This window comes from Tamandua tetradactyla, chromosome 4, assembly GCF_023851605.1.
Source record: "Tamandua tetradactyla isolate mTamTet1 chromosome 4, mTamTet1.pri, whole genome shotgun sequence".
NCBI lineage: Eukaryota > Metazoa > Chordata > Mammalia > Pilosa > Myrmecophagidae > Tamandua > Tamandua tetradactyla.
Window position 1 is genome coordinate 103,450,333 of NC_135330.1, and position 12,208 is coordinate 103,462,540.

The 12,208-nt window shown below is 36.1% G+C and overlaps 1 pseudogene; it reads right to left on the bottom strand.

Moving 5' to 3' along the window:
- Nucleotides 1–4,409: 4,409 nt before the first annotated feature.
- LOC143681243 (polypyrimidine tract-binding protein 3 pseudogene) lies at nucleotides 4,410–10,968 on the bottom strand (annotated as a pseudogene).
- Nucleotides 10,969–12,208: the final 1,240 nt, after the last annotated feature.

A 12,208-nucleotide genomic window follows, 5' to 3' on the forward strand; every position in this document is an offset into this window, starting at 1 on the left:
TTATAATAATATCATTTCATCAATTGTAATAAAGAACCACACTAATACAAAATATTAACAATAGAGAAATCTCAACATGTGTATGTGGGGAAGAGGGTATACGGGAACTCAGTATGTTCTGCATGACATTTTTATAAACCTACAGATTCTATATTTTTAAAATAATAAATGTGTTTATATATGGCCAAATTGTTTTACATTCCCAGATAATAATAAGGTGAGGGAATTTGACACCACTAGATCAGCCCTGTACCACTAGATCAGTCCTACATGAGATGCTAAATAAGTTAAGGGATATTTGGGTTTCTTTCAGTTTTTGATGATTATGAATTAAGCCCCTATAACCATTTGTGTACAGGTTTTTGTGTGAACATTAGATTTCATATAATTTGGGTAAATTCATAGGATTTTATTGCTGAACCATGAGTAAAGTATATGTTTCACTTTGTAGGAAATCTGTTTTGCAAGGTAAGTGTAATATCTGGCAATCTCACCATCACTGCGCATAAAATTTCCAGTTGCTCCATAACTTCTCCTCCACTTCAAATAATTCACTTTAATTTAACCACTATAATAGGTATTTAGTATTATCTTGTAGTTTTTATTTTCATTTCCCTGAAGAAAAAGAGGTTAAGCATGTTCTCATTTGCTTATTTTGTGTCTTTATTTCTTGCTTAAGGAATTGTTTGTACAGGGGGTGCAAAGGTAGTTCAGTGGCAGAATTCTCACCTGCCATGCCAGAGACCTGGGTTCAATTCCTGGCTCATACACTGCTCAAAAAAACCCAAGCAAACAAAAATACAAAGAAACAAAAATTCAACAAATGGTGCTGCAATAATGGGATATTCACATGGAAGAAGAATGAAATGTAACCCCACCATATACCATTCAAAAAAAAAGAAAGAAAGAACTGTTTATTCAGACTTATTGCCCATTTGTTTCAATCTAGTTGTTGGTTTGTTATTTTTTAGTTTTCTGAATATGTTTTGATTTTGTTCTTTTCATTCGTCTCATTTTATAATTTTCCTTGTTTTTTGTTTAATTACAACTTATTTCTTTAATAAGAATTTTAATAAGATTTTGTTTAATTACAACTTATTTCTTAATTTCCCTTCTGTTGTTAATTTCAAACTTCATTTCCTTGTAGTCAGAAGAGATGCCTTCTATGATTTCAATGCTTTTAAATTCATGGAGATGTGATTTGTGCTTTAATATATGGGAACTTAAAAGAAGAGGTAGTATGCTGCGTTGGATGGAGTGTTCTATATAGGCCTGAGTATAGTTGGTTCACAGTGCCCTTCAAGTCCTCTATTTCTAGTAAACCTATTTGTTCTAGTTTGCTAGCTTTCAGCATGCAATATACCAGAAACAGAATGGCTTTTAAAAAGGGGAATTTAATGAGTTGCTGGTTTACAGTTCTAAGGCTGAGAAAATGTCCCAATTAAAAGAAGTCTATAGAAATGTCCAATCTAAGGCATCCGGGGTAAGATACCTTGGTTCAAGAAGGCTGATGAAGTTCAGGGTTTCTCTTTCAAGTGGAAAAGCACATAGCAAATACAGTTAGAGTTTCTCTCTTGTCTGGAAAGGCACATGGTGAACACGGTCAGGGTTCCTCTCTCATCTGGAAGGGCACATGGCAAATACATCATCTGCTAGTTTCTTCTCCTGGCTTCCTGCTTCATGAAGGTCCCCGAGAGATATTTTCCTTCTTCATCCAAAGGTTGCTGGCTGGTGGACTGCTTTTCATGGCTATGTCATTCTGCTCTGCTCTCTCTGAATCTCTTTTATTCTCCAAAATATTTCCCTTTTATAGAACTCCAGAAACTTATCAAGATCCACCCAAATGGGTAGAGACATGTCATCACCTAATCTAATTTCAGATTTAAACATACAGTATTGAATAGGGATTATTCTGCCATTATGAAATGGGATTTAGATTAAACATGGCTTTTCTAGGGTCCATACATTCTTTCAAACCAGCACACTATTCATATTGTTTAGATGTTCTTACCATTATTGTAAGTAATGTGTTGAAATTTATAACTATTATTGTAGAAACATATATTTCTCCTTTCAATTCTGTCAATGTTGATTTCATATATTCCAGGGCCTGTTGTTAGGTGTTAAGTGCTTATTATTGTTATGCCTTCTTGATGAATTGGCTCTGTAATCAATATATAGTGTTGTCATTGTAACATGTCTTTCTCATTTTTCTTATCTTTCTTTATAGTTTTAATGTAGTTTTACTGAGATATACTCACACCATACAAGGCTTCTGAAGCATATAAACACTAGCTCACAAATCATCATATAATTGTGCATACAACACAATGATCAATTTTAGAACATTTTCATTACTCCAGAAAAGAAAGAAAACTAAAAAAGAAAACCCAAATCCTCCCATACCCTTTATAACCCCCACCACTACTGACCAATAGTATTAGTGTGGTACATTGGTTACTGTTGATGAAAGAGAATTAAAATTACTGTTAACTAGAGTTCATAGTTTGCAATAGGTACGTTTTCCATATTACTATTAGTTCTTTGTAATAGTGCCATACACTTATTCTACTTCATGAAATAACTTTTTAATATTTGTACAATTAATCACAGACTTTTCCACCACAGGATTCACTGTGTTATCCATGCCCATGTTTTAACTTCCAGCTTTCCTTTTGGTAACATATATGACCCTAAATTTCCCCTTTCCACTGCATTTACACACCATTCAGCACTGTTAATTATTCCCACATTAATGTGTTACCATCACCTCTGTTCATTTCCAAATTTTATGTTCAACCCCAAGAAACAGTTTGTATACATCATGCAATTGCTTCCCATTCTTTAGCCTCGTTCTGCAATGAAATGAAAAGAAAGGAGAGAGATCTGGAGGAGGGAACAGAATTGAGGTGTATTAATAAGGGTAACTTAAAGGATATAAAGAGAGAGCAAAATAGATGACAAAAAAATGATAAGATGGCTGAATTAAGAACTGCCTTTGCAGTAATAACATTGAATGTTAATGAATTAAATTCCCCAGTCAAAAGACACAGATAGGTGGAATGGATTAAAATACATGATTCATCTATATGCTGTAACAGTTTTGACAAAATCTTTTTATCTTATATTAGTATAGCTTCCTAATCTCTCTTTTAGTAACCATTACATATATTTTTTCCAAACACTCCCTTCACCCCTCTCCTTTCATTCCCAGGTAACCTTTAAATCTATTTCAGATCTCTGCAACTTTGCTATTCCTAGTCATCTCTTATAAGTGATATCAAAATTCTCCTTATGTGTCTTGCTCATTTCACTGAGTAGAATGTTTTCAAAGCTCCTACATGTTGCAGTAGGAGCTTATGGTCAAATAAGCTCCTTATGGTCATTCTTTCTTATGGTCAAATAATATTTCATTGTGTTGTAAATGCCTTGATTTATTTGCATGGAGTAACTATTTGCATGGAATATTTTTTCCGTTCTTTCACTTTGAACCTATTTGTACCTTTGAGCCACTTGTAAACAACATACAGTTGGGCCATATTTTTTCTCATTCTGTCAGTCTCTGCCTTATCAGTGAGTTTCACCTATTCATATTTAAAGTAATTGCTGATGAGAGATTTATGCCTGTCATTTTGCTAATTACTTTTACTTATCGTATACCATATTTGTCCCTTATTTCTTCCATTACTGAGTTTATCATTTATCTTTTTTAATTAACAATTTTGAATGATTTCCCATGACCTTTTGCATATATTTTTAGATGTAGTCTTTTGGTTACCATAGAGATTATCTTTAATATACTAAATCTATGACTATCTAGTATGTATTGATATCAGCTTTGCTTCTGTAGCACCCACAAGCTCAACTCCTACAACAATTAGCCCTGCCTTACATTATTAGAAATTACATCTTTATACATTGTATGTCAAACAGATTTGGTTTAATGCATTTGTATTTTATACCACATAAGAAGTAAAAAGAGTAGAGTTACAAGCCAAAAATATGACAATGGCATTTATATTAATTCATGTATTTACCTTTAACAGAGATCTTTATTTCTTCATATGATATCAAGTTATTGAATAGTTTATTCAATAAAATAAAAATATTTTCTTCATATGTGCCATTGAATATACTTTAAAATAAACATCACCGGAGAGTTAGGGACATGTATTTTTCTCTTTAAAATATGTAAATCAGGGCGGGCCGCGGTGGCTCAGCGGGCAAAGTGCTTGCCTGCTATGCCGGAGGACCTCGGTTCGATTCCCGGCCCCACCCCATGTAACAAAAAACGGAAAAACAAAATACAATAAAACAAGAAAATGTTTAAAAGATGTTTCCCTTTCTTCCTTCCTTCCTTCCTTCTATCCTTCCTTCCTTCTCTCTGTCTTTCCTTTAAAAAAAAAAAAAAAATATGTAAATCAGATCTAATGTAAAAACAATATTTTTCCCCAAGAGCTACAGATTCAAGTGTTTGTAAACAAGGTAGAGGGATATGAACCTTGGACAGGTGGTGATGTTGATGACCTAGAACCTCAGGTGCCAGGAACTGAATTTACTTTTTGGAAATCTATCAAGACAACTAGTGGAAGGGCAGACCACATGAAAAATTTCTGGAGGCTACTGCCACTCTTGGAGAAAAAGGAAAGAAAATGACAACACCAAAATAGAAGGATTGTTGGGGGCTGGAACTTTATGCCAATTAAAATGAACTGAAGCAGGAAGACTAATATAACTTCTGCAAAATCATAGCCCATCCTTTGTAGGTCTTCTTTTTTAATAACATAGTGGAAGTATTTCAGTGGCTTTTTTTTTAAGAGAGTTCAGATACCATGACATTTATTAAAAGTACACTACATTGCTATACTGTTTAGGAAAAGACATTATACCAGGAGCCATTAACTGTACAGTTAGGATGGTTTGCATGGTGAGTGAAACTGCATTTTTTAGTATTTCATCTTCTCTGTATTTATAATATAGTATATTTCAACAATCATAATCCTTCCATTGTCACAAATGGTTATAAATGAAAGCTGGTACTACTGCTTATCAAAATATACAGGACAACTGATGGGTTATATAAACCACTTTATATGTTAACTTGTTCCCAAAAGTCTTTTTTTTTTCTTTTTTGGGACAGGTTAAATTCAATTGTTAGAAATATTAACAGCATTTCCTTCTGTGAGATGCACATTCTCAGAAACAGAATGAACAGACTACATAAACATGTCAAAGGTTCCTAGCTGTGCTATCTTTTATCATTGAATGCAGTACTATACTGAAAATGCCCATCAAACCTTGTCATCCTAGTCCATTTTGTTCACATTTAAACTCCCATTTCTCTAAATAGTCTATTCATTAATAGGAAAGAGGCAGTTAAAGGCTCATTGCACTGGATCTTCTTTCAGAGAGGAGAATGGGGTAAAATGCTTAACAGAGATGAGTTATCTTTGGGCAGAGTAATGAAGTGACATTTTGATGCAAAACTTTGCTTGGTCCCAATCTTTATACTTAGTAGTTTTAGGATATGGGATGAGTTTTTAAAGATCTGGATCACAATGATAATGGAGAAAAGGCCAGAATATGATTTTTTAAATGATACCAAAGAATAGCTATTTAAATATTTATTACTACAACTACTACATAGAGCCACAACTTAAAATTAAAAACCTGTTTAAAGTGCTGAGCTCAGCTTTCCATGAAGTTGCTTTCAATCATAAGTATTATCACCAAGGTCACTTGACCACACAACTATGCTATTTTCTGTAATATATACCTCCTCAGGTTATAAAAACCAAGCTGACTACCACAAGACAGAGAGCAGCTCTCCTCTTGGATACCTACATAATGCTATATAATGACTATTATGAGATAAAGACCAAAGTGTAACTGAGACCATATTTATGCAGTCGCGTTTTTTTGTTTGTATGAATAATCTGTAGGAGTGCAGTCCTTCAAAACAGTATCATACATTATATCCTGAAAACCAGAATATTGATACTACTTTTAGTCTGAATAAGGAAAAAAAGTTCAAGTAACACTACTGAAGAAAGCACACTTACCTTTGATTCTGGTTTGTTTTGCTTCCTCTATAAAACCTCCCGCAAATTAATATTTTATTAATTTTCTGTTTTTTAAACTACTCACAACTAGTTGGTAGAATTTGCTTTGAAAAAAGTCTGCAAATAGACAGATGAGTTCAATTTTCTTTAAAGGAAAAGCTTTGTGCAATCTAAAGTGTATTTCTTTAAGCACAATGGTATATTATTTTAAGTCTAGTGGGCAAAGGAAAGAATAGGAAAAATTCCTTTATGCAGAGTCATGCTGTCTCTTCTTGGCCTTGAAAATAGCAGTACACATTAGGTTGCCTAAGAGATAAGCTGATTGTTTGGCAAAAGAAGGTTTTTAAGTGAGTCACTGGAAAAAAATTTACATTTGTCATCCTTTGTCCAAATTAGTGGGAACAGAAGAGAAGCTGTGATGACATACTCAATGAATAAACATTGCTGCCTAGTGACTAGGAGGTTTAAAAAGTTGATATGAATTTGTACGCACACACAGATATCCATGAGAGTTCCCTCTGATCAACTGAAGCAGGGCCTTCACCCAAAAGGATCATCATCCTGGGTGGACCAAAAAAGACCTTGCTCCATGAAGTAATTATGCAGGCAGAAATTGTGTTTTTCAAATTGTGTAAGCTGCAACTTTGAACAGCAAAACCAGAAATATCATTCCAAATAATGTATTATAATTTTTAGTTTTAAACAATTTATGGCATTATGTAGAAACTATTGGGTAATTCTGATACTCTCTGGTAAGTTATCAATTAAGATATTTGGTCATTTTTGTATTTATATTTTACATAAAGCACAGTAATTCTAAATAGGTAGAAGAGATTACAGGTACAAAAACTCTTGAAATTATACTTTTCTAAAAAGAACTTACCCAAAAAAAAAAACTTAAAAAAATCTATCAAACCATAAGATAGACATAAATATTTTAAATTCGGTTGCTGCTTCTGTGGATCCTAATTGAATGTATGCCATTTTGCAATCTTTCTGAAGGAATTTAAAAGCCTTAACTGAACATCCAATGTCTGTGAAGTGGTTTTCCAGGTCATCCATTTTAACAGAAAGGGAGACATTGGAAAGATGCACAATGGCTAATGATGTAAAGATATTCTGGGAGTTTTTAGAGCCAGGCTTTTCAAAGTAAGGGAAAGGATTTTTGTTGAAATACTTAGTCAGACCTTGATTTTCTTGTCCATTTCAAGGAAGCTGAGCTTTTTTGATGGAAAGTGTAGCAAGAAGTACTTTTTCCATAAAGTCTGACATCTCTGATGGCTTGTTGCTAGATGAGCTTGATTTGCATGTACCATTTGAACAAGGCACTTTCTTTCTTATTGAACATAATCTTCATATAGTCCCACAGAATAAAAAGCCATGTGGTATGATAAGATCAGGATTGAGGTTAGTGATGAGGGGAACAGAATTTCTTGGCATCACACTGGCCCCAGGAATGACCATCCCTCCAGTGCAGGAGAGGAGGTGATTGTGAGAGGGCTAAGAGCTCCAGAAACACCTCTGTCTGAAAGATGCATAGCCTGAGGAAATCCAGTGACTGGTCCTGCCTATGGTGAAGATATGATACTGGATGCACCAAAAGCAGCAGCCATGGGGGTTCAAGGTTTGACTTCAGTGGGAAGTTCTAAGTGAGAAAAGCCTCTGCTTTTGTCATTATTATATTTCATATTAAGGCTGTTAAGCTTGGAGAAGTCATTGAGCAGATTGCAGCATGTGTTACTGATATTCTGGCCATTCAGAACCACTTCAGCATAATTTGCATTGTCAGCACACTGAGGCAAAGCTTGAAACTGATTATTCTTTGTAAAGGTGATAATCTTCCAGACCAAGCCAAATTTAGAAGATAGCCAATGAAGAACTTCCAGAGTAATAAGAGAAATTTTTAATAATTATTTCAAGGACAGGGCTTTCTGCAGGCAGGACTGTGCCTTCATTTACAAGAGCTCTTGTAAGGGCCAGGCTTCCTGACTTACAGCACTGATGGCCTGCAATGCAGCTTGGTACTGGCTTGATTAGGCAGATTTTCAGTCTTGGGTTCTCTGTGATTGGACTACTGAAATATAAACAGGCTGGCTTCAAAGGTGAGGCATAATAGGGAGTGTAACAGTTCATCATGGTTATAGCAAATTACTCAGAAGCCATTTCTAAGAAAGCTTGGATTTTTCCTGTCAACATCAAAAGATTACTTTGCCAAATGGCAGACCTAATGATATGACCTCTGCTTCAGTGACATCCTTTGGAATTTGGTGAAGATGGGGAACACAGGAAGGCTGGCAGGGAGGTCTATTTCCTTTAAATTTCTTGTCATTCTCATTTGTCATGGTCAGGTTCATGTGTCAACTTGGCCAAGTGCTGGTACCTGTTTGTCTGGTTGGACAAGTGCTAGCCTGATTGTTGCAATGAGGACATTTCATAGAATTAGACCATGATCACATCAGCTGCATCCACAGTTGATTCCATTTGCAATCAGCCAAAGGGAAGTGTCTTCTGCAATGAATGATGCTTAATCTGATCACGGGAAGCCTTTTAAGGAGGATTCAGAATAGACAGGTTCTATTCCTCCTTTGGCTGGTGAGCCTCTCTTGTGGTGTTCATCCAGACCCTCCATAGGAATCGTTGGCTTCACAACCAGCCCTGCAGATTTCGGACTCTGCATTCCGCCGGTCATGTGAGACACTTTTACAAATTTTATATTTGTGAGTGTTCCCTGTTGATTCTGTTTTTCTAGAGAACCCTAACTAATACACCATTTGCAGACTATAATAGGAGAATTGTTCATGACAGAAGGCCCCATAATGATACCAGGAGAAAGAAGCTCATAGAACTGGGGAGTGCCACACTATATGGGACTTATGGCTCACAACAAGCACAGAGAGGAGGCAGCAGTAACAGTGCAGCTCTGGGGATGGGCAGGCAGAGACTTTCCTGAGAGCCCCAGCCTGCAAGAAGTTGGGACAGTGGGAAAATGGTGGAGAATGGGCAAGATCCAGCTACTGCCTTCCCCTCCCTGAAGCGTGTCCCACCTCACCTAGCCCCACTCCCTCCATGTCAATGCCTCCTTTGGAATGTGTCCCTGTCTGCCCAATTTTTAATTGGGTGCTTTGTTATTTTTGACATTTAAAATTTCTTTGCATATTTTCAATGCAAATACTTTATCACATTTTATGTTTCTCCCTGTTTGTGGATCATCTATCTTCTCTTAGTATTGTCTTTAACAAAGTAAGAGTTTTTATCTCAGTAAGGTCCAACTTAACTTTTTCTTTCATTGTTTGTACTTTAATGTCTTTAAAAAATTATTGCTAAATCCATGTTTCCTTAGTTTCTCTAATATATTTTCTTTCAGTTGGTTTATAGATTTTCATTTTATGTTCCCCAGCTCAGGTGAACCCTGGTCAAAGTGGAAGTTGCTGATTTTTCCCTGGCACCGAGGGGGCAGGGCTGATGGAAAAAGAAAAAAAGAATAAAAGAAGTAGAAGTTTTTTGGGTCGGATAGCACATAATGCTTGAAAGGGTCTGGGCTCTGAAGGAAAGAAGGGGGCACATAGGATGTGAAGGTACACAAAGCAACATATTAAGTTATGCTCTTGATTGGCAAGCCTGAGGAATGGGGCTCCTGCTCAGAAAAGGATTTTTTTCTTTTTTTTTTTTTTTTTTTTTTGCGGCTGTGTTTCTACAAAGGCTTGAATGCCTTTGGATACAGCTGCAAGGCTTCTCAGGCTGCAACTGCCCCAGGCATAGGCAGAAACAAGCCTTTGGAGAGCTTGTCTGGAGCCTGTGCCTTCCCCAGGAGAGGGGTGGGGCCCAGCTCAGGTGGATTTCCTCCCTCAAGGAATTCAGACCCCAGGGCTTGGGAATTTGAAGCAATTAAAGTCAGCCTACAATTTCTTCTGTCTCCACCACACTCCCTGCAGGGAGAGTCTGCTGAAGTTAAAGGTACCACATAACCTTATGCTGGTGGGGCCTGCAGGCAGACAAGTACCACATACTGGGCAGGATAGGAAAAACAGAGAGTCCAGAGACTTCATAGGAAAGTCTTTCAGTCTGCTGGGTCTCTTGCTCAAGGAAAACTGACACAGGTGACTCTTTCCTCCTGACAGGAGGCCAGTTTGATCTGGGAAAATCTGGCTGGGGTCTATAATACCTAAACAGACCCTCCTAAGGGTGGCGGGGAGGGGGGAGGCACCATACAGGCAGGGTAAGAAACAAGAAAACAAAAACTAAAAATTCTGGTCTGTTAAACAAAACTAAGCTAAACTGAATGTCAAAGAATAGATAGACAACAAAGTCATCCAGCAAGAAAATCCTAGGTAAAAGAAGAGAAAACAGTCTCCAGAATAAACTAATTAAGGTAATTAAATGCATAGACACCAGCAAAAAATAACGAATCACACTAGGAAAATTGAAGTAATGGCCCAGTCAAAGGAACAAACCAACAATTCAAATGAGATACAGGAGCTGAAACAATTAATTCAGAATGTTCGAACAGACATGAAATACCTCATCAAAAATCAAAACAATGAATTGAGGGAGAATACAAAGAAGGCAAGGAATGAACAGAAAGAAGAAATCAAAAGTCTGAAAAAACAAACCACAGAACTTATGGGAATGAAAGGCACAGTAGAAGAGATGAAAAAAAAATGGAAACCTACAATGTCAGATTTCAAGAGGCAGAAGACAAGATTAGTGAACTGGTGGATGGAACATCTGAAGTCCAACAAGCAAAAGGAAAAATAATGGAAAAATATGAGCAGGGATTCAGGATATTGAATGACAACATGAAGCACACAAATATGTGTCATGGGTGTCCCAGAAGGAGAAGAGAAGGGAAAAAGAGGAGAAAAACTGATGGAGGAAACTATCACTGAAAATTTCCCAACTCTTATGAAAAATTTTGTCCTTCAAAAATGAGGGAGAAATTAAAACATTTTCAGACAAAAAATCACTGAGAGAATTTGTGACCAAGAGACCGGCTCTGCAACAAATACTAAACGGAGCACTAGAGGCAGATACGAAAAGACAGGAGAGGGAGGTGTGGAGAAGAGTGTAGAAATGAAGACTATCAGTAAAGGTAAAAAGAAGAAAAATTAGATATGACATATAAAAGGCAAAATGGTAGAAAAAAGTACTACTTGTACAGTAATAATACTGAATGTTAATGGATTAAACTCCCCAATCAAAAGACATAGACTTGCAGAATGGATTAAAAAACAGGACCCATCTGTATACCGTCTACAGGAAACACATTTTAGACCCAAGGATAAACATAGGTTGAAAGTGAAAGATTGGGAAAAGATATTTCATGCAAATAATAATCAGAAAAGAGCAGGAGTAGCTATACTAATATCCAACAAATTAGACTTCGAATGTAAAACAATTAAAAGAGACAAAGAAGGACACTGTGTATTAATAAAAGGAACAATGCAACAAGAAGACATAACAATCATAAATATTTATGCACTGAGCCAGAATGCTCCAAAATACATGAGGCAAACACTGAAAAGAGAAATAGACACATCTACCATAATAGTTGGAGACTTCAATTCCACATTCTCATCAACAGACAGAACATCTAGACAGAGGATCAATAAAAAAACAGAGAGCTTGAATAATACAATAAATAGGCTAGACTTAACAGACATTTATAGAACATTATACCCCACAACAGCAGGATGCACTTTTTCTCAAGTGCTTATGGATCATTCTCAAGAATAGATCATATGCTGGGTCACAAAGCAAGTCTCAATAAATATTTAAAAAAATGAAATCATACAAAACACTTTCTCAGATCATAAAAGAATGAAGCTGGAAATCAATAATAGGCAGAGTGTCAGAAAATTCACAGATATGTGGAGGCTCAACAACACACTCTTAAATAACCAGTGGGTCAAGGAAGAACTTACAAGAGAAATCAGTAAATATGTCGAGGCAAATGAAAATAAAAACAAAACATATCAAAACTTATGGGGTGCAGTAAAGACAGTGCTAAGAAATTTATTGCCTTAAATGCCTATATCAAAGAAGAAGAAAGGGCAAAAATCGAGGAATTAACTGTCCACTTGGAAGAACTAGAGAAAGCACAGTAAACTACCCCAAAGCAAGCAAAAGGAAAGAAATAATGAAGATTA